General features: G+C 40.9%; 1 pseudogene; it reads left to right on the top strand.

Moving 5' to 3' along the window:
- Positions 1 to 2,602: 2,602 nt before the first annotated feature.
- On the top strand, positions 2,603 to 5,341 carry LOC147422521 (uncharacterized; annotated as a pseudogene).
- The last annotated feature ends 16,220 nt before the right edge of the window (positions 5,342 to 21,561 follow it).

Raw genomic sequence — 21,561 nt, 5'->3', positions numbered from 1 at the left:
GCATCACTTTCCTTGAATTCTCGATCCACTTTTTGTAAGCTTCTACTCCTACTTGCCATGTTTTATGTGCTTCAACATTCTCTCTATTTGGTTCCAAATCAACCTCAGGACACTCTTGTTCACCTGTAATATAATCCCATAAACCTTTGCCCATGATAAAGTTCTCCATCCTGTATAACCATATGCTGTAGTTCTCTCTAGTCAGCTTCTCTCCAACAATCTGTGTGACTTGAGTTGAACTTTCTGCCATCTTCACTCTCTCAATTTCTTCTAAAGGATTTTGACAAAATTTCGGCAAAGTTCCGTTTGTATTTGGACAATATCTCAAGTGACAATCTCAACCAAAGTGCTCATAAACACTGAAAGAAAATCTCTCACTGCCAAGGGAAAATCCACTGACTCACTTTGCCACAGACGGACTCAATACTATGCATAAATACTCTAAAACAATGTCCACATGGACCTGTATGCAAATGCAATCCATACGCTGTCCTGTACCACATATCCATACATCCACCTTCTTCCCATAGTCGTAAACGACATATGAGGTCTTTCGCGGGGCTAGTCGGGGGTTCGCTCTAGTACCTAATCCACCTTGCCAAGGTACCAAAGCTCCCAAGGCAAGGCTTCAAAAAACCTCACTCAATTCTCACAAAGGCTACAGTTTTCCAAAATACATTGACCGCATATCCATACATAACCACAAAGTACTCAATCTGACAATATAACCGCCTCTACTTCTTCCCACAACCTTTCTTACATAGGCGGCTGTCCATAACGGACCCACAACAACCAAATATAATCTTCGATAACACAATATCATGATGCAAAAGCTCTATGTCGCTCTCCCAAACCTGTGTAAATGCTGAATTCTTCACCTGTAACCTGTAAATCTACTATCGAGTGCAAAACTGGACATCTCTTATGCTTGTGTGAGTTGGCTGTTTGCTGCAAAAAATTGCAAATTTTGGAAAAGCTGAGTATTCCAATGCGTCCGGAACGCCCAAAAACATAAAGATAGACTCCTAGATCATTGTATTCCGAGTTCGGGTGAGGGAGTTATGACCAAAAAAATTCTCTTTTTTGTTGTTTTTCAGAGCTGCGGAAACCTGTGTATTAACTGTAGCTCCTCAAACTGAGCTTTGATACCACTTTGTAGAGTGCGCAGGTGATAGAGAAGGTAGAAAAGAAGACTACGCACACACACCAACATACATCAAGACACACACACACACAATCGTTACCCTGCAACAGCCATTCAACGAGCTGCTCTTCTCTTTTGAACTATTATCCAAAGTATATTTATAACATAGTATAGTCAGTGTCCAGCCGCCCATAGCACAATGGACATATTCTTTAACATCATATTCTTTAACACCAATGAGAGGGAAATTTCCAAAATTAAAGATCCCCCCCTTATAAAGGTTAAATTTAAATCAAATTGAGGGCTTTTTGGCTCCATTTGAAGCCTACAAAGTGGATTTCTCTGACAAGCTAATACCTTTGTAATGTTTTCTTGAAAATGGCCATAGTGATGGTAGTGCAAGCTTGTGTACATGCCTTTTGAAGTGCATTCAAGCCATTGTTGCCCCATCTTGTTGTCTCCCCTTTCCCCCTTCTCTTTCTCCTTCTTTCATGTTTCCCCTTGGTGTTGGCAGTTCGGATGTGTGTGCCCCTCGGAACGATGGTGTTTTGTGTGAGAGAGTGAGACTGAGTAGCTGTGTGCATGTGTAAAGGTGAAGACAGACTGTGGCAGTAGGTGTGCTTTGTGTGGCAGATTTGTGGAGTGTGTGGACAGTGGAAATTGAGCAGGCGGTGGTCTGCTAGTGTAAAGTGTGTTTTTGAAGGTGTTTTTCGAGAGGATAGGGGTGCTGTGGATACCCTAATCTATAGAGATGCCCTTGTGTTTGTGCTGGTGTGTTCCTCCATTCCCCCTCTCCAAAGTTGGATCAATTCAAAAGAGATAAGAAAAGACAAAATGATACAGCTTGCTTAAATGTTATCCAAGCAATGCGTATGGTGGAGAGGCACTTCCCAACAAACATTATTACCATCCAAATGTGTCTACTTGTCCATGTGGTTGATGAAGTTGCAACTGTTGGGGTAGTTCATAGCAAGTGGATGTTCTTCTTGGAGAGATTCATGAAGGGTTTAACACTAGGTTGGTAACAGGACAGATTTATGTCCTAGGACACTTTTATGTCTTGTTAACTCGCAATTTTGCCCGAATTAATTCTAAAAATATAAATAGGACCAGTACATGGGACCAATCCTCAAATTTCTCAAAAGACTTGAAAAAAACTTGGAAATTTTAATTTCAAACCGGTTGCATGCCAGCAAGGTTGGGTAATTAACTCAATGAATAATACAATTGATGGATTTTATGACAATTGGCCAATTGTCCATGGCATGTCGTGCAAGAAAAATGCTTCCATGCGCATGCCTAGGCTCTAAATTGGGGGTAGATCTTGACCGTAGGTTGAAGAGGGGATCCAAGGGTTGAGGGTCAAAGCCCCAAAACCCAAAATTGAGTGAGCCCTTGAGCGGGGTCTCGCAAAAACGGATTTTTCCCCTCTTGGAGCTGCCGAATTTTGCAACGTAGATGGCGTCAAATCAGAGGCATTATGCTGCAGGGGAAGTTGGTTGCAGACGCGCTGGATGCTACCCACAATTTCTTCAAGCCCAAGAAGGTGCACTCTTGCAAGTCTTGGTAGTTTGGTTTGGGGCATCATGGGATGAGCAAGAATTTGGAGAAAAGCATACAGAGGTCTTCTTTTTTGGTGTCCTGCGAAAATACTCAGTTCAAAAGCAGAAGTTCTCTTGCCGATTTGAGGGGGATTCAAAGGATTATTCAGCTTCATGGGATGATGTTGCAGAATTTGTTGTGCGGAGCTCTCAACGGGTGCATTCTCCTCAAAGAAACTGTGAGGTAAGACAAGAATCTACACCTCCACCTTCTTCATTTGGAGTTGGCGAATCAAGTCATGCACCTATGCTATCAAAACGTAATTTGGGGGCTGCAAATGATTTTGATGCCCCGCTTGTTGGGGGGGAAGAGAACATAACGCATGTTGAAGAAGAGGCTGAAGAGACTCCACTTGACCCAACCCCACTTGGTAGGCGTCCTGGAAGACCACCTAAATCACATAAGCGGGGTAGACCAAAAGCATCATGCATGCCTGCAAATGGCACACCTGAAAATGTATCACCCGAATATAGTAAATCTGCATGTGGTGGCCGACCTAGAAAATGTAAGCCTTCTCATGCAGGGGGCAGACCTGGCCCTTCAAGCAGCCAATTTGATGTTGCTAATGATAATGAAAGTGATAATGAGCATGCATCAGAAGGTGAGGGGTTTGAATGTGGTGACAATGAAATATTGGAAGCCGAGGGTCCTGTACTTGATGACTCTCCTGATGGAGATGCACATTTTGTTGATGTGATTCCTCCACAGTGGAAGAGTGGTGATGAATTAGAGCAAGAGCCACATGGTACATTTCGGGCTCTTCCACCTTTCAATGGTGTCAAGGGACCAGACTTGGGACATATGCCACGTGAATTTTGTGATTTTCATTTGTTTTTGATGCTCTTTCCACTTGACCTTGTTGATCATGTTATTAGTGAGACTAATGCATATGCCGAGAAAGAGAGGCAAAGGTGTGGCCGGTTGCATGACTCCATGCGAAGATGGGCTCCAGTAGATCGCATTCTTTCCTACGCTTCATGGGTGTAGCTTTGGGCATGGCACTACACTACATGCCGTCAAAGCAACATTATTGGAAAGATGAGGTAAGAGGCTCCCTTCTATTTCCTAATTTTGGTGAAAAGATGAGTCAAACTACATTCTAGCAAATCAAAAGGTTTTTGCATTTACGGGACAATGCACAAAGACCACCTCGGGGAACTAGAGAGCACAGGTTATGGCAATTGCTTTAGCTAGAGGAGAGGTTGAATTACACTTTTCAAAAGCATTATAATTTAGGTCAATGTGTGACTGTGGATGAATGCATAATTCATTCTAAGTGTAAATTGAATCCATGCAGAGTTTACAATCCCAAAAAGCCTCATAAATTTGGTATCCAGGTTTGGAATCTATGTGACTCCGCCACGGGGTATAATTTTGCATTTCAAATCTATGACAAGATGCCATGTACTGAATTGTCTTTTTATGTTGTTGCAAATTTGGTGAAGACATTGCCAAGAAAAGGGCACCATGTATTCTTTGATAGGTATTTCACATCTGTGAAGCTTTTGGAGCACCTAAGAAGTGAAGGTCAAGGTGGCACCGGCACTTATGTATGTAATAGGAAGCACTTTCCTGCCACCCAAATGTTGCATTTGGGTTAGAGAGCACGGGGTGCTTGTCGGTTTTCTTATTGTAAGAAGTAAGGTCTTGTTGCTTGTTCTTGGATGGACAAAAAAGAGATTCTTTTTGCTTCTAATTGCTATGGTGTGCAAAAAGGTGAGGTGTTGCGCTTGGTTGGTGATAAGAGATTGCCTTTCTCATGTCCGGCACTTGCCGTGAAATATAATGCATGCAAGGCTGGTTGTGATGTCTTTGATAGCATGGTTCTTGGTAGTGGCTATAGCTTGCAAAGTACAATGCACGGTTTTAAGTGGTGGCATGCAGGTTTTTGGGGTCTCATGGATTTTGTTTTTACAAATTTCTGGATTATATGGAAGGAAATGTATGGCAAAAAGGATGTGTGTAGATTTGACTTTATGCTCCATATGCATGAGCAGTTGGTGGACAATGCATTTCGGCCTTATGTATGCAAGAGGCTAGTTGTTGAGGATGCATACAATGGTCACTTTCCTATCCGTTTGCATGATGTAGCCAGCAAGTACTGTGTCGTTTGTTCAGCTAAGCGAAAGAAGCTTCTTTCGGAGCATAAGGAGGTTGATAGCTCAAAGCCATCACACACCATTTGGGGGTGTGGTAAGTGTCAAAAGGTTATGTGTGCTGACCCTTTCTTCAAGAAATTCCATGAAAGGGTTGTTATCGACTTTCTTTATGATGGGCGCTCAAGAGTCTCTAGACGACGTCATCCGCCCTTATGTAACTTCTCTGTATCACTCTCTCTTTATGTGTAGGTATTTTTTTCATACATGGCTGGTTTTTGTGCTCATTGACTCCCTTTTTTGTTTGTTTGCAGGAAAGCTTTTGCAGGTGGGATGCTATTGGCTGGTTTTTGATGTAAAATGTTGGTTTTTGCTGCAGAATGCTGGTGTATTTTGCTACAGAACAGGTTTTTTGCTCATTGACTCCTTTTTTTGTTTGTTTGGAGGAAAGGGTTTGCAGGTTTCAAGCTATTGGCTAGTTTTTGCTGCAAAATCCTAGTTTTTGTTCATGGCTGGTGTTCGGCGATGGTTGGTTTTTGTTTATGGCTGGCTTCTTATCATGGCTAGGTTTTGTTAGGTATGTCTATTACGCAAAAACCTTTTGTATTAGCTTTCTTCTTGCTTGTATGGATGCATCATCATGGTTTTTTCCCACTTGTGATATGGTTATGGCATCATAAGCCTTCTCACCTTTGCGTCATGTTTATGGTATCCTGCAGGCAGTGACTTATACCTTCCTTTTGGTAGCAGCGGATACACATGTAGTGGCTAAAGAAACTATTACATGGAAGATTGTGTTTTGATTGTAGTGGTAGCAGATAGTGATGATAGACATTTTGGCGAGTTTTAGTGTGACATGGATATTATGTATCACCTATATGAGGCATTTTGTCAAGTATTTTGTCACTTGAAATTGTGCTTTGCATTGCTGTTTTTGCATCAGGCTCATGACATGCTTGGTTATGGAAGGGATTCTAAATTGTGCCAGACTTGGTGATTAGGTTTCTTCATGTCTTTGCCTTGTGAAGTGTGTTTCACCATGTATATCTTTGCATCAAGTTTGTGAGGTGCTTTATGCGTATGTATTGAGATGGTAATTTATCTTGCCATGTATTTTGAACATGGAATTGCAACATGTGCTAGCCTATGGTTATTATGGCTTTAGTCGTCTTGGTGCATAGCCCTATCAACTTCATCTTTTTTGGTTTAATTCTTTCTATCTAATGCGACCTGTTGATAGGTGAATAGCCCTATCAATTTTATCTTTGTTGGTTTAATTATTTCTATCTAATGCTTTTGTTTTGTGCTAGGCTTGATCATGGCCAAATCTACCCTTCATCTCTAGAGCAAATGACAGAAACTTGGTTCGCAGAGTTTCGTATGGGTGTATGCTCATGGGTGCGTGCGTGTGGGGTGTGTGCGTGTGGGAGTATATGTTCATGCGTGGTAGTATTTGTGGATACTATGCATGATGTAGCTAAAGGGTTATATCGTCTTGTGGTTCACAACCATGAGCTTATAGCTGCACTTTTTTGTTATAGGTGAATTTGATCTTTTCTTGGATTCATCTAGGTATATATTAGTCATCTTGGTCTTTATCTTGCCTTGTATTTTTGTCGTCTTTTATGTTTTTGTTGAAACATGGAATTGGAACATGTGCCAAGTTATGGTTATTATGGCATTGTTGCCTTGTTATGGGTAGGGCTATATTACAATGCAATGAATAGTTTTGAAGATGTTAGAATGCTTATTATGGCTACTATTTTGGCCAATGTACATATGGTTCTTTCCCAAATGGTTGTATGCTATTGTTCATTAGGTCTATCTATCCTTGCGACTATGTTCATTGTAACTTACGTTGGTTGAAGAGTGGTATGTTCAAGTTTGTGGAAGTGTGGTGGTAATACCAACAGGTTATGCATGTTGAGATGGAAGCATTTGTTTTTGGTTATAGGTTGGGGCCTTGACATGTTATCTTTGTGTTACTTTGAACGGCTCTACTAAGAGATTTCTTTATCTTTGAGGAAGAAAATACTTTGTTCTATAATGTTTTTTAATTGCTATTGTGCATATTATTTTCATGCCATCTCTTTTTCATTGTGTATTATATATACCTTATCATTAGAGCTTGATACAAGCCTCCAATTTTTTTCCTCTGCAATATAACCTACTAGTATTACAGTGTTTTGTAGTTGGGAAATAGAATGTCGTGAATAATCTCCTTCTCATTATGAATGTAAAAGGCAAATAATTGGCTTCTTTGTGTCGATGACATCTAGGAAAGAGTTATAGTTCTCATGAAGTGGATGGTATACTAAATTGAACTCTCATTTAGGTATTTGTAGCCCGACATGTGCATACACCCCAAACTGTCTAAAAAACATGCTAATTTGGAGTAAAATGTAAACCATCTAGTAGAATTTTTGAGGTAGTGAGCACTCATTTATTTGAAATCTATAATATTGTAGATCCCTAGAAAAATGTCAGAATGGCTAGACCAATTTTTATTTTAGAATACCAAGTGATGTACTAATAAGATTCCCTGTTTTTTGCTGTTTGTTCAAATGCACTTACTTTGAGAGCTCGGTTCTCCCATTGGATTGTACATTTTACCATACTTATAATTTTTCCAAAAGCACATGGGTATTGTGAATGTGCTCAATGAAGGGTTTTGTGAATGGAGTCATCTTCTAGGAATTGTAAAGTTTTTCTTAAACCCTGCAAAGGACACTTTTATGTCCTGTTAGGTTACCAACCTAGTGTTAAAGGGGTTCGTTCGTCAAAGGGCTCACCCCAAGGGTATCATGGTTGAAGGATGGCTTGTGCAAGATCCTCTTGTTCTCATCAGTGAATTCTTGGATTCAATTAATCCAGAGATGCCACAAATTTAGACTATTGAGGTTAACATCAAGATGACAAAGGACGAGCCATAGGGACAAGTCATCATTAGGAAGATGGATTTCACAATGCGAGAAAAGGTTATGAGATTTTGTCTTCTCAACTCAAAAGTCATAAAAAAGTGGCTAGAGAGGTATAAAGGTAAAAAGCAACAATGCTTGATAGATCGCTTGCAATTCAAGCACAATTGTGCCACTAAAAACCTTTCTTTTTCAGACCATCTTAAAAAATTATCCGAATTTCCTAGCTAGATGCAACAATCTTGGAGGCAAAGAGGAACAGAGTGTTGATTATACTAAATAAGAAGAGAATTTTTCTAGGGGTTGTGATTTGAATATAAATGTTTTCAAAACTTCTTTTTGCAGATCCACATGACCACATTACTTTAGTAACTTTAAATTCATTTAGTTTTTCTGGTGTAGTATCACAAATATGGAGCTTTGTGGTCGCATGGAAGAAAATTTAGAGTGAAACGGATAGACAAACAAAGGATCACCTTCAACAGTGGGGTTAGAGCAAGCTTCATCCAAGAAAGTCGGAGTAGTGCCAATGATGAGAACATAGAGACTAGCTAGCTTGAATACTTGGGCTACATCCAATACATCTTGAAGATTATCTGTAAGAAGTTTGATATTTTTATATTTGATTTCAAGTGGTTCAAAGTTATTACTAGTGTTCCTAATGAAACTCTCTTAATTAAATAAAAGAAATAAAGGTTGATACAACTAGAGATCTTGTTTACAAAATTGACTCTTACAGTCACAATAGAAGCTTGGCATACTCTAATCCAAATTTGATGCCATATCCAAATTTTGATCCAAGTGTGGTTGATGTGCATGAGGAAGACTTGCTTTAGCTTTTAAAGCATGCCTTTCTAGAATCTTAATTCTAGAAAGTGGTCCTTCTTTGTTGGGTATCCATGACCAAACAATTGCATCTACCGTTTCCCACACTTGTGGGTCCTTGTAGCTCATAGCCCAAAAACCCTTCCAGCAATTAGTGTAAGCTTCAGTATCTGTCATCCCACTTTTTCTTGCACAAGGTGCCCACTATTGAATCAAAATTTTTTTGTAGTTTGGTGATGTAGACTCTTTATCACTGTCTGATAAAGCCGTTGCAAGACAAACTGGATAGATTTCCATGTCACTTGGTGCTAGCATAACAAAGTCACCTTCGTGCACATCAGACATAGGATCAAAATCTTCCCTTGGTCTATCTCGTTAGGACCACAAAAATGATCATTCAACTCTTTCAAGGACTAGGAATCTTTCTGCTCCTTGTTCTAAGCTCATTGTAGTGGATTGTAGGTGACAAGAGTCCTGAGTTGTTTGCCAAAAAATTTCATACAAGCCTCCCTCTGATATGGTTGCTTTTCCAAGCTCTTGAATCACCTTACTCCAGTAATCTATCATAGGTCTATAATACTGTGGCACATTTGACCCATTTCCTCGATTTTGCCAGAACTTAATATAGTTCTTCAACCCGAAAATCACTTCTTCATGAGCCTTGACATATTCTGCCATTGGCATGAAAGGTGGATCTCCATGTGGCAACATTGGATTGCCTTCTATGTCTGTTCTCCAAAGGTGAATGCTTCCACTACAACTTGATACACCTACACGTGCCTTATATTGCATCATTGCTTTCTATGTCTGTTCTCCAAAGGTGAATGCTTCCACTACAACTTGATACACCTACATGTGCCTTATATTGCATCATTGGTGTCTCATCTTGCATAAAAAACCTGAATGGAAGTGTTTTGGAATGTCCAACAAGTATGTCTTGTCCATCACAAAGATAACCATCACAATATTGCTTGAAATTGGGGACATTTTCAAGCAAAAATGGGGTGGGGGATGAAGATGAGCTATTTCATAATGTATCCATCAAGTGTGGCAAAGTATATGTTTGTGTAACTCTCAATTTCTCTAAAAACTTACTGAACATGGCATCTATGTCCTCATGTGTATGCCCAACCATCAAAAATCCTAGTTGGATGGTTTTGAAAACACCCCTTGCAACAAGCATTGACAAATAGGAAAATAAGTATCGATTTTTGTTTTCCTCTGCACAATTATCCAATTGTAGTAACAAGTTCTTTGCCAGCTTGCAAAATGTTGATCCCCAATTCCGCTTCTGTAGCTTGTGATGGCTGCACGATGGGCTCTTTTCCATCACTCTAGTTGTGGTGGTCTAAAGCATTCCTTGAGTTCAAAGCATGTAGTAGAGAGATAGTACTCCTTGGTAGTTCATTTATTGCCAGATCACCAAGAGGATGCTTATCTATCCTCTATAAGTTATGTAAACAATTAGCAATTGAACCAATGGTTGGCCACAAACCATTTAAGACAAAGTGACCATAATGACCTTCTCCATGGGCATGAGTGATCATACCTATCAAAGCCACCTGCAAATTGTATCCTGAATCCACACCCTTAGGAACAATGCATAATCTATGAATGGTAGTCTTATTTTGATCTATCTTATCATGGATTATACAAACATACCTTTGTGGTTGAGTTTTTGAATATGTGTGCCATGCATAATGTAAGTGCCTACAACTCTTCTGTTGTGCCATGTGAACTTCTCTTTTTGTCAAGGGAAGAGCTCTCTCTTCAAAAAAAGGTTTATCTTCTAGCCTTGCCTTGATTGAACTATAGACATTGGACTTAGAGAACTCACTTGTCTTTGTTAAAGTGACATGTGGATACTCTTTGTTCCAAATTCTACCAAAAGAAGATTGATATAGATTCTTCTCATGGACCATTTGGTCCAGTGTTGTGTTGATTTCTCTTAAAATGTCAACTTGTTTGTAAATTGATGAAATCACTAGTTGAATCTCTCTTGAGCCATCTAGTAGTGTTCTGCTTCTATGTGGGATCTTCTCAGAGTTTTTATCCACAAATTCATTTAATAGTACTCTTGCTAAACTAGTATGTTGAAATCCTCTTCTCAATGTACATGTGTTACCATGCACATATTGGCGCACACCGTTTTCAAATTTTTCATTGTAGCAGTAAAATGATGTCTTTGGTATTCCATGTAGCTCATACCATGCTCTATAGAAAAACAATCAAGCCTTCTTTTTTATAGCATATAGACGGAACATGATATACATAATTTGTGCGTGCTTTTTGAGACTCTCCCCAAAATTCTTGTTGTAATCTTGTCGCCAAATCACAATCTGCAAAGTGACAACATTTTTTTTCACAAAAACCAATGCATGAAACCCTTTGAATTGACTCAGGTATAAGGTGAAGGAGGAGCTAGTGTTGCTTGCACTTATTGAGTCTTGTTGATGAAACTGTATCGTCTCTTCCTTAGCAAAGGGGCATCAACACTACCATCAAGTTTTTTCTCAACATTGTCATCATTGGATACATCCTCACATCTAGTATGCATCCCATCAATAGGAACAAAGCATTGTAGCATGCTCCCATCCAACATGGTTGTCTCTTGGATGGGCCACTTTAGCAAATTAATGCTTCCCACTTCAAGCATATTCTCATTGATTGCATTCTCCCTTTCAATACCTACACCCACAAAGTCATCACCAAGTACTTGGAAATTGACATAATAATATGGAAATACATACAAGATGTTCCCTTCATTCATAGTGTGCATCATTGTGGTGTCCTTTAAAAGGACTCTTTGACCAACGAAGCCCACATTGTAATGCATTCAAAATGGAAAATCTCTAATGCACATGCTCTCATGCTCTTGTGTAGCAATTTTGATACTGGAGGCAAGAAAAGAGAGATAGAGTTGCATAATGCACACAAATGATCATCCATGCACCGAAGCAAGTAGACCTCCTATAGAAATTATTTCATATTTATCAAGCAAGAGTACTCACCATTAAACAAATCTTTAAATACTCTTGCATCTGATCTAGGCATTAGGTGTGACATTTGTTGTGGCAGAATTGAAAGCAATTGTATGGAAATTAATATTTACCTTCGCGAAAGGAATCAAAGTGATTGTTCATTCTTCGCTTAGTGGCTTTCAATTTCTAGTTTACAAAAGGTCACAATAGTCTCCGATCAATTTCACAAGGACATGCAGTTTTTGAAGGGGATGAGGGTGATCCCGTGGGAAGCACCCCCTACATCTTCGATAGACTTTTTTTTTCCATTGGCGGCGGTTTGTGTGAGACATTAAGGTTAGCACAAGATGGGGAGTGGGACCCGTTCAGAGCATCGACCAAAAAGGGGGGCTCCAATTGGTGGGCCTGATTATCATGGACTTTATTTGTAGCCAAAAATCAGTGAGCAAGTGGATGGGGTCAACTAGAGAAAGCTACAAGCCATCTAAATTTGCAGGTGTGTGTGTGTGTGTTTGGTGAATCTCATTGCCAATGAGGCACAGTGTGGGGTTGGCATGGAGGTACGCTGCAAACATACGAGTATGTGGATGCATGCCAAATCAGCAATGACAGAGCTTGAGAGAATGGAGTGCACTCTACTCTAAGAGGACTTCCATGTATTACTAGAGTGTATCCAATTAAAAGGAGAATCCAATGTAATGACAAAGCATCTTGCTTTAGAACAAAAATGTGTCAATGAATTGTACCCTAGTCTAAGGAGAGTTCACTATATTACTAGAGTGTATTCAAGTCTAAGGAGATTTCAATGTAGTTCTAGATTGCACCTTGTTTTTGGGTACTAATTTTAGATTATGGTTGTTGGACGGATACGTCGCGACGGACATCAGCACAGCGAGAACTCACCTAACATATAATTTCAACTAAGGACGAAGCTCGACCCGCAGGCGCGTGGAAGCAAGCATAAGATGACAACCTACACTCAACCGACTCCTAACTAATTCCTACAGAGGTCTCTACCAATTGTCTAAGTCACAGTATGCAAGAGTGCATAAGAGGAAACTTCCTACAACGTTGTCTAGAGCTGAACACCCATCAAACCATCTCAAAACATCATAGAACTTGAAGGAGACCCTACTAACACCAATAGGTCACTCTCCCTAAGGTCTATGAACCAAAACCCCAACCCAAAACATCCGATGCAAAATCACGTAGGATCTCTAGCCGAAATTTGCAGGTCTTCATTTCCAAAATCTAAAGTGCCTCATGTGTAGTTCTACTCAATGTGAACGCGTGGATATGCTGCAATGCAAACTCGGACAACGTATGCTCACCCAATCACCAGATGAAGCTCGTAGAAGGAGCTCGCAAAACCGGATGGTACGCGTGCAATGTAGGTATCGGCGCCTAGCTCTTGGCGGGGGAAACACGTTGCACTTCTCCGCACTCGATTTCAACCACCGGTGCACACGTAGCGTCAAGATAAAGCTCTCTCTCTCTCTTGTACACAGTACGCTCACTCACAGACTTCAAAACTTGTTTTTTAAAATAACAAAGGGGTTTTTTCATTAAGGTCAAAAAGTGGTATAAATACCTTACAATTCTCATACCCTAAAGTTCCAAAATCAACCATCTACTCAATCTAACTATCAAAACTGGGATACAATCTGGAAACTTCTGTAAGCCCCAATATTTACAAGGTGAAAAATTGGGTTTCCTCAATAAATGAATAATTACAGAAAATGATAATCTTCCGAGTGGTTAGTTTCCGTGGGGTGTGTCCAGCTTCTAACACTCCCCCCTCCTTGCTCATGCCGTCCTCGACATGGCCATTGATCTGCTTCTTCATCGTATGGTTTTGCGCATCTTGATCAATGATTTGTATTTTGCATGTAGACTCATCATTGTTGGGCCAAAAATATCAGTGTTTATTGTGAAGAAGCCGGTGTAGAACGCTTCTTCAAAGGCCTGGAGGTGATAGGATGGTAGAAACATTATCCTTTGATACAACGCATGTATCACCTCCTTGGAAGGCTGACCAGAAAGATCATAGGCACATCTATAAGTATCTTGGAAGAAAAAGATACTTTCTATCACCTGGCCTGTTTGCAGATTTTCTTCATCATGATGCACGTAAGGTCAGGTGAGCGAGTGAACAATTTGATGGCACCCGTTAGGGTTTTTACCATGTATTGGACACTTATTCTCTCACGTGCCTTCAATCTTGACAGCTTAGGATAATTCATCCAAGTGGGTTGGCTCCTTTGTAATATTTCCTGGGCCTTCCACGTCCTAATCCTTGGTAGAGGACAAAAGTTGAGGTTGTATCTGATATTTTCTGTGCCTCTACCAAATGGATTAGGTGTTGTGGGTACTTTGTGAGCCAAGCCTTCCTTTATTTGGGCTGAGAGTCAACTGTCAGACCCCTTCTGGTTGGGAGATATCTGCGTTGTACAGTGGCACGGTCGGCTCTTCTCTAATCCTCTTATTGATGGTGGCTGCTTCATATTTCAGCAAAGGATATGGGAAAGAGGGTTGAAGCCATTCGCGCCTGAGGTTGCTGGCGTCAATCTTCTAGATGGTCATGGACTTGAAAACCCTCTGCTCCCATTCCAAGGCTTCCTTTTTTGTCTCTCTGATTTCCACTTCTATTGCCTTACGCAGCTTTTCTTCCTCCTCCTGTGTCAAATCTTGTGGTTCTTGAGAGAATCCTTCTAGGATTTCCTCTTGCATAGGTGTGTCCACCGGATCTGCCACAGTTTCTAAATCTATGCCTTCATTTGCTGCTAGCCCTGTGCCCTCTTGATCTCCTACTTGCTCTCCTCTCAGCTCCTCAATCTACCTTAGGAGTTTTTGCTTCTCTGTTTCAGCTTCTTCGCCCATATTTACGAGGAGGTCGTTCAATTCGGTGTTGATCTTCTCCGTCTCCTCGAGCTTTCTTTTGATAGTTTCTAACTCCTCTTGCATGTCTTTTTGTTCTTGTGAATCCATTCATGTTTGCATGATAATAGACCCTTCTGCCATCATCAATCTTTGCTTCTTCTCTAGAGTCAGCTCTTTCTGAAGTTCTTGCATCTGTTCTTCATACATTTGGCTTTCCATAGTGATGTGAGTCGAGCTAGTAGCTCTGACTTTGGCAAGAGATGTCCGCAACCTCTGGATGGTTTGATCTTTCACTTTGAGCTGGTCCTTGAGCTCAAGGACCTCATCCTGGCTAGCTTCTTCATCTATCTCCACTTTTTCTTTGGCATTTCTCATGGCTTCAACTACTGTAGATTCTTCAGCCAGCTGTAGGGTCAAGTTATCCCTTTCCCACTCCGCCTCTATCAACGATTTGCCGAGTTGCTTACATTCTTCTTCAACTCCTTGCATTCTTTGGGCTGCTGCCTGATTTTCCTTTTTCATTTCCTAGAATCTTTGCAATGCCCTTGCTAGGCTGGCATGTAGCTCCGCCTCTCTCTCTTTCTACCTTTGGCTTTGTCCTTGTAGAGAGTCTACTTCCAGCTTTATCTTTACTTTCGTGGCCTTGAGAGCTGCCATCTCACTTTCAGAGGCCATGGACTGCGCTCTTAACCCAGTTAACTTTGTCATCACCACATCCCAGTTGTTGGAGGGCGGCCATTGTATCTGTTGCCATCTCTTTTAGTTCTACTAACCTGATGCTTTGCATTTGTTCCTTAGGCCCTGTGCTTGCCAAGTTGAATGCGACTGTGGCAGCTTCTTCTTCTGTGTATCCTGCAGCTAGCAGGTCCAAAAATGTGTTGTATTATTCGTTTGGCTTTGTCTCCTCACTCTTGGGTTTAACCTCTTCCCTTTCTTGGATTTGTTCTCTCTTGGGCTCCTCCTAGCCTTTGTGTTTGTCTTCCTCCTCTTTATCTTCTTGTGGAGGGTTGTGAGGAGGTGGTGAGGGCAGTGGGCTGGGTTTAGGGCTGGCCGATAGAGATGTAGGTTTTTCTTTAAATCTCTATCTGCCTTAGTTTTTTTTTCTTTCTCTTGGCTCTCTTGATCACCTAGCAGTTTCTGTGGTACTTGCTCCAATTCCTCTTCTGTAAAAGGTAAATGCAGGATATTCTCTGATGCGGCATCAAGAATCTCAAAATTTTTAATGTAACCTTCGAATCTATCCCTTTGCACCCTTCGAGATGATCCCAACATGGATTCTAGAGACGTCTTCCAGAGTTCACTCAAATCGCCTTTAAGGGCTCTTTCTACTCTGAAGCTCTCCATCAACCGCTCTAGTCTAGCTGCTTTTTGTGACTTTGTCTCTTTTCCCGGCACTTGGGCAAATTATTTCTTTCCTTTGTTTTGTTCTGGCTGCTCTTCTTGAACAGGATCTAGCCGTCTTTTTAGTCTTGTGGCAACCCTTGGTGCTCTTTGTGGATCGTCTTCTTTGTCTTCTTTTAGCCTCAGCCAGTCGTTCTGTGACGGGGGGTCAGGCCATCTTCCTTTTGTGTGCAATGCCCCATAAATCACCTTAGTGATTAGTTCTCTTGGAACAATATATGTTGGCTTCTTGTTGCCCATCTTCACTAGATTGTCATGTATATATGTTGCATAATTGATTATCTTTGGAGTGCTCTTCATCATTGCCTAAGTGAATGTCATGGCAATTGCACCTAGCGGAATTCTGTACTTTTGTGGCCTCTTTGTGCACATATGGAAGTATTGGTTGTACAACTGACTCATGATTGCCACTCTTGGGTTGGCAATATCTTCAAAAGTGTAGTTTTCTTTCTTCGCACTGTACACCTTGACATCATCCCTTCTTTTAATTACATTATCCCCCTTGTTGGAGAGGTCTACTGCATCTACTACAACCTGCTCGGTGATGACTATTTTTGTTTCTAGCCTGCCTTGCAGATCGGTTACTCTGGACACTCCATCTTACTTTATTGTTGTCACAAACTCCCAGACTCTCTTTATGTCAACCCCTGCCGACACTGCTTCAAAGTAGTTGTGGAGATCAATCTTCTCCAAGTATCTGGCCATCTTGCTTCTTACGAACTCATTGAGTTCTCGCAGTAGCATTGGTAGCTCGATCACATTCCCTTCAGTGTCTTTGAACACTCCTTGGTAGATCTTTAGGTCGTTCGACTCTAGCAGATCTTCTTGGATCCATGTGTTGGTGGGCTTTAGTGTTCCTTCTGGTATGACGAAGGGCTCCACTTCTTCTAGATAATCCTTAATAGTCATTCTTTTCTTCTTTGTCGGTGACTTCGCGGCTGCCATAGATCCTGTTGCACTCAGTAGTCCGAAGTTAGCGTTTTTTCCATATTAGCTGAGAAACTGAGTTTTATCTATCCAAATGACTTGAAAATTGAAAATAAAGCTTAAAAGGAACTTGTGAAACTTTGCATGTGCTCACAGTGCAAATTTGGCCAAAAATTTCCATTTAGATATCCTACGCGTAGGATGTCTTTTTCATCAGAATTAGTTGATACTTGACATGTTGGTAGTGCATGGCTTATGGAACATGGCTATGTGCTTGGATATGGATTTGAATATCAAAAAGTGGATTTTTTGGACTGATTCAGGCTTTAGGTCACAAATTGGATAGAAAGTCCATAACAGGTAGCAATTGATGTCCAAATGGGTTGAGAATTGGTATATGGGCTCATTGCACCATGGTAGTGGCTCCCATGATGTCACTCTTTGCACAGAAGGTCCAAATTATGTTGGAGACATCCTACGCGTAGGATGTCTATTTCATCAAAATAACATGAGATCTGTTCTCTGGGTAGTCCTTGGCCTATGGAACATGGCTATGCTCTTGGATTTGGATTTGGACAAGGATTGATGCTTGTAAGAGCCTGTGTAGTGTTTTTGGGCTCAAAAAGTGTATCTTGAAGGTGTTGGGGGTCAAAAATGATTCGAATGGCTTCAAAATTGATAAATGAGCTCTTGATGATGAGGTGATTGGATCTGAAATGGACAAACATCCTCTGTAGGCCAAAAATGTCAAATAGACATCCTACGTGTAGGATGTCTACTTCATCAATTTTTGCTTCTGACCACACAGATTGGTTGGTGATGTGTTGGTGAATGTGTTGTGCAAGTTTCATGTGATTTGGAAATGATTTGGTAGGTCCATGGCCCATTTTTGCATCTATGCCCTAACTTTGCGTTTTTCATACATATGAGGTCAATTTTGGTCCAAATGTGATGAAACTTGGTGGATAGCATGAAAAGGTCATTCAGAAAATGTGTATGATGAAAACTATTGGGATCTGTGCCCAGAAATGCCCTTGAGAATCATACGCATAGGATGTCTCCTAATGATTTTTTGATGGATTGTGCCATTAGTGCCTGCCCTTAGTCCCCCTGAGTCCCTTTTAAGCCTAACTCCAATAAAAAAGTCAAATGGATAGAGAATAACTCCTTGTGTGGACTTCAGAGCCTATGAGCCGTTTTTTGACTTTTGGAGTGCTTTCTGGCGATGAAATTTCTTGATGTTGGTCTCCATAGCTTCACGATCCCTTGGGGATCCTTGCCGTATGGTTTTTGTCGACTTTGGCTTCACCGGAGCTTCATTTGGCAATTTGTCGCTCTAGAAGCACCCATGGTTGCGTTTACATGTCTTCGATGATTTGTGGTGGTCTACCACCATAGGACTTGGTTGTTGATGGTCTAGGAAAGCCGCTCGTGAAGTTTGGTGGCAAACGGGCATGCGGTTTTGGCCGCGAGAGCAATTTGACGCTTTGTGTGTCTGATGCCGTTTCTAAAGTTTAGTGCCACTTCGGGTCACTTTTTGGTCATGTGGATCACATAGGCTTGTGGAGCATGTTGAGGTGCTCCTACCCATGAATTTTGGTAGCATTTGGGCGCCTTTTCGCCGATTTCCCATTTGGTGGCCTCTTGCGGGATTCTAGGAATTAGGGTTTTTCCTGATGGTTTTCTACTGCCTTTGGACATCTAAGAATGGTCTCCTATGCTAGGGTAAGCTGCCGATGAAGTTTCGTTGCTTTTGGGTTAGCCATTAGGTCGCCGCCTCTACTTGTAGGTCTCTACCGCCCGCTTTGTGTGTGAACCCTACGCTAGTTTTCGTGACAAAATGACAAACATGCGCGAAAAGCTCAAGGTGGTGAGCCTACCTCTCATGTCTAAAGCTCATCGGGTAGTCGTGTGCATCGTAAAAGCTGCTAGAAGGTCCGTTCGCTCTAGGTGGCAGAAGCTCTCTCCACAAGGTCAATAGTGAAAATGAGCTAAAAATGAGGTGAAAATTTCTTATAATGGAGGTTCCCAAACCACTTTTCATGAAATTTGACATGTGCTCCCATCTTCTTGCGAAGATGCGGTTTAGGCTCAAAAATTTCTTGATTTGAACTCCATATGCTCTGTTTACTAGAAATTTGGCATTTCGGTCAAAACCTGGTCAAAACCTGGTCAAAACACGCTTTCCGCTCCAGTCTCATAATTGCACCCCCACTGTACCATAGGTTCTCCTATTGTCACTGATCATCCCCATATTTTCTATTTTTTATTACGACCGTTTTTCACCTACTTTTTGTAATTTTGAAGTTTTTCTGTCGAAAATTAGCAAAATTAAAAGGAAAATAGCAAATCAAACCCAAAAAATCCCCAAAAATCATAATAGATCACAAACATCACCACAAAACATTATATACACTCTCATGAAATTTTTATGATCGGATTTCTCCGTTTTACCAATATTTTGCCCGAAAAATGGTTATTTCTACTTATATACACACACCTAGGGGCTTGATTTGGCGTTTGGCCCCATATACCTATAGATACATGCTGTATAAGAACATATGTACTTGGGTTAGTCCAGAAAATTTTGCAATCAAACAACAACCCTTAAAATAGTCAAAAATCATGCCCTTTTTTGCTCTTTCTACTATTGGTTCTGCATTTGAGAATGCCTCCCGCCCTCCTAGCCAAAGTCCTCCCGGACAACAAGGTATCGCGCCGGAGTATATGCCGTACATAGGTTGAAAACTTTGTGCTAATGCCTGGGATTAATGTGGCCCTAATTTATGCATACTCGGTCAATGCATGGAAAAATTAATGTTGTGCAAGAGAAGGGAGTAAGCAAGATGCTTATTGGCATTCGCCGTCGAGGTTTCCTGTTTTCTTTGCAAGTAACATCTGTAACTCTATTGCTCTCTGTTTAATTGTCTTTTTTGCAAAAGTCAATCGCTTTGCTGCTACTGTTGATATAACCATAGTTATTTCTATGGAGAGGATTGGCTTGGACGGAATGGTCGTGGACCGTATGTCTTTTGTTGTCCATTGGTAGCTTGTTTTTGCCGGTTTTTGTAGGTGTTTTTCTACTTCCTTGGTTGCCACTGTTTTGTTGCAGATTGGCATCCACGTAAGTCCGTTGTCCTTTTTCAAATGCAGTTGTTTGCCTTCCGTTGTTTCTTGTACTGAAGGGAGTTCCTTTTGATTTTGTTTCTGTATCCAAATGCGAGTGACAATTGGGTTATTGCTGAGGATTTTAGTTGGGATCCATATCTGTTTTACGCCCTTGGTTTTTGGTTGAATTATCTGCTTCGGTTGAATTCTTTCGTTGCATTGTTGTTTGTTTGCCATGTCATTTCTATCCTTCCGCATCCATACTTGTTTTCCTTGTTTTGGTAACCTAGATCTTTGCACTGCCGTCGGTGACTTCGTATGTATGTAGTTAGCATGGTTGGCTTTTACTTGTCTATTGGCCTTGGGTATCATGTTGTTATTTGGTGGCATTCTTGCTTTTGGCTCTTTTTCCAGTGATTACATTGCTTGCAGTTGATTATTCCGGTATTGCTGAGCAAAGGCTATCACCTGTTGTTCTTTTGCATGATGAGTTTTGACTGCATTTGCATTCCAATCTATCTGCACATTGTACTGTTTTTGCCAAGGTTGTCCCAACATCATTGGGTGTTGTGTGCTTTCATCCTTGACTACATAAAATTTGTGTGGGTAAATATATTGATGTATTTAAACATGCAATATAGTCCATCCCAATGGTTTCAACGAGTGTGATGTACTACTTTCCAGCACTTGAGGAGTAGGATGAAGCTGGCCTGTGGTTTTGAGTTGTTGGTATACTCCGTAAGAGATCAAATTTGCTTGAGCTCTAGAATCAAGCAATGCCGTCGATTCAACTTGATTGCTACCCACATTGACTACAATTATTGGCTCCACTGTGTCTTCATCCAACTTCGTCAGTCGAATGGCATTGATTCGCAATGGTGCTCCACTTTGTTGTTGTTGTCGCAGAAGTCTTCTTTTTGCAATGCGTTCTCACCAAATTCGTGCGGTTAAGACAATTTTTGACGTCTTATTGCTTCAAAAATGGCCTCCACTTACTCCGCTATGTGCATGTTCTAGAATCAGCAGGTATTCGCTTTCACTTGCACAGATTCTAAGTTGATTTTCCTTTCCTCACTTATAGAGTTGGTTTCCAATTAACTAAAAGTCACGAACTTCCCGCTCTATAGCCCTTTTCCGTGCTCTTGTGATGTTGTCAAGAAATGTCCTGGTGGTTAAGGAATCAATGATATATTGACTCCATGCAGGTGCAATGTTTACCTGAAATGATGTTGCGTGATCCACTGGTCGTTTGGTACTACATATCGTACAATTGGTAACGTATGAATGTGTGTCCGCATACATAGTTGGCCAATAAACTCTTAACTGTTTCAGTCTCTGGTGTGTTTTCACTGTTGAACAATGAAATGCACAATCCTGGACATGTGCTTCTTCAAGGTAGAACTCAAATTCTTCCGGATTTATACATAATCGTAGGATTTCGTCCGATCCTAGATGATACAGCCTTCCTGCTATCAATTGAAAGTTTTTAGTTTGTCGAATTGTTTGTTGTTTGGATCTGTACTCCGTATTATCAAACCTACTTCCAAAGGAAAGAATGCTACCAATTTTCGGTGACCATTTGGGTATCATTTCAACATTTAAAAGATAAGCATCTGGTATGTCATCATCTACTCCTTCAGGAGCCTCCTCGTTGTGTATCCTTGAAAGATGATCCGCTC

The sequence above is a fragment of the Adiantum capillus-veneris genome, chromosome 27 (genome assembly GCF_014529385.1).
Source record: "Adiantum capillus-veneris isolate H3 chromosome 27, ASM1452938v2, whole genome shotgun sequence".
Classification (NCBI taxonomy): domain Eukaryota; kingdom Viridiplantae; phylum Streptophyta; class Polypodiopsida; order Polypodiales; family Pteridaceae; genus Adiantum; species Adiantum capillus-veneris.
This window is presented reverse-complemented; position numbering and strand designations above follow the sequence as displayed.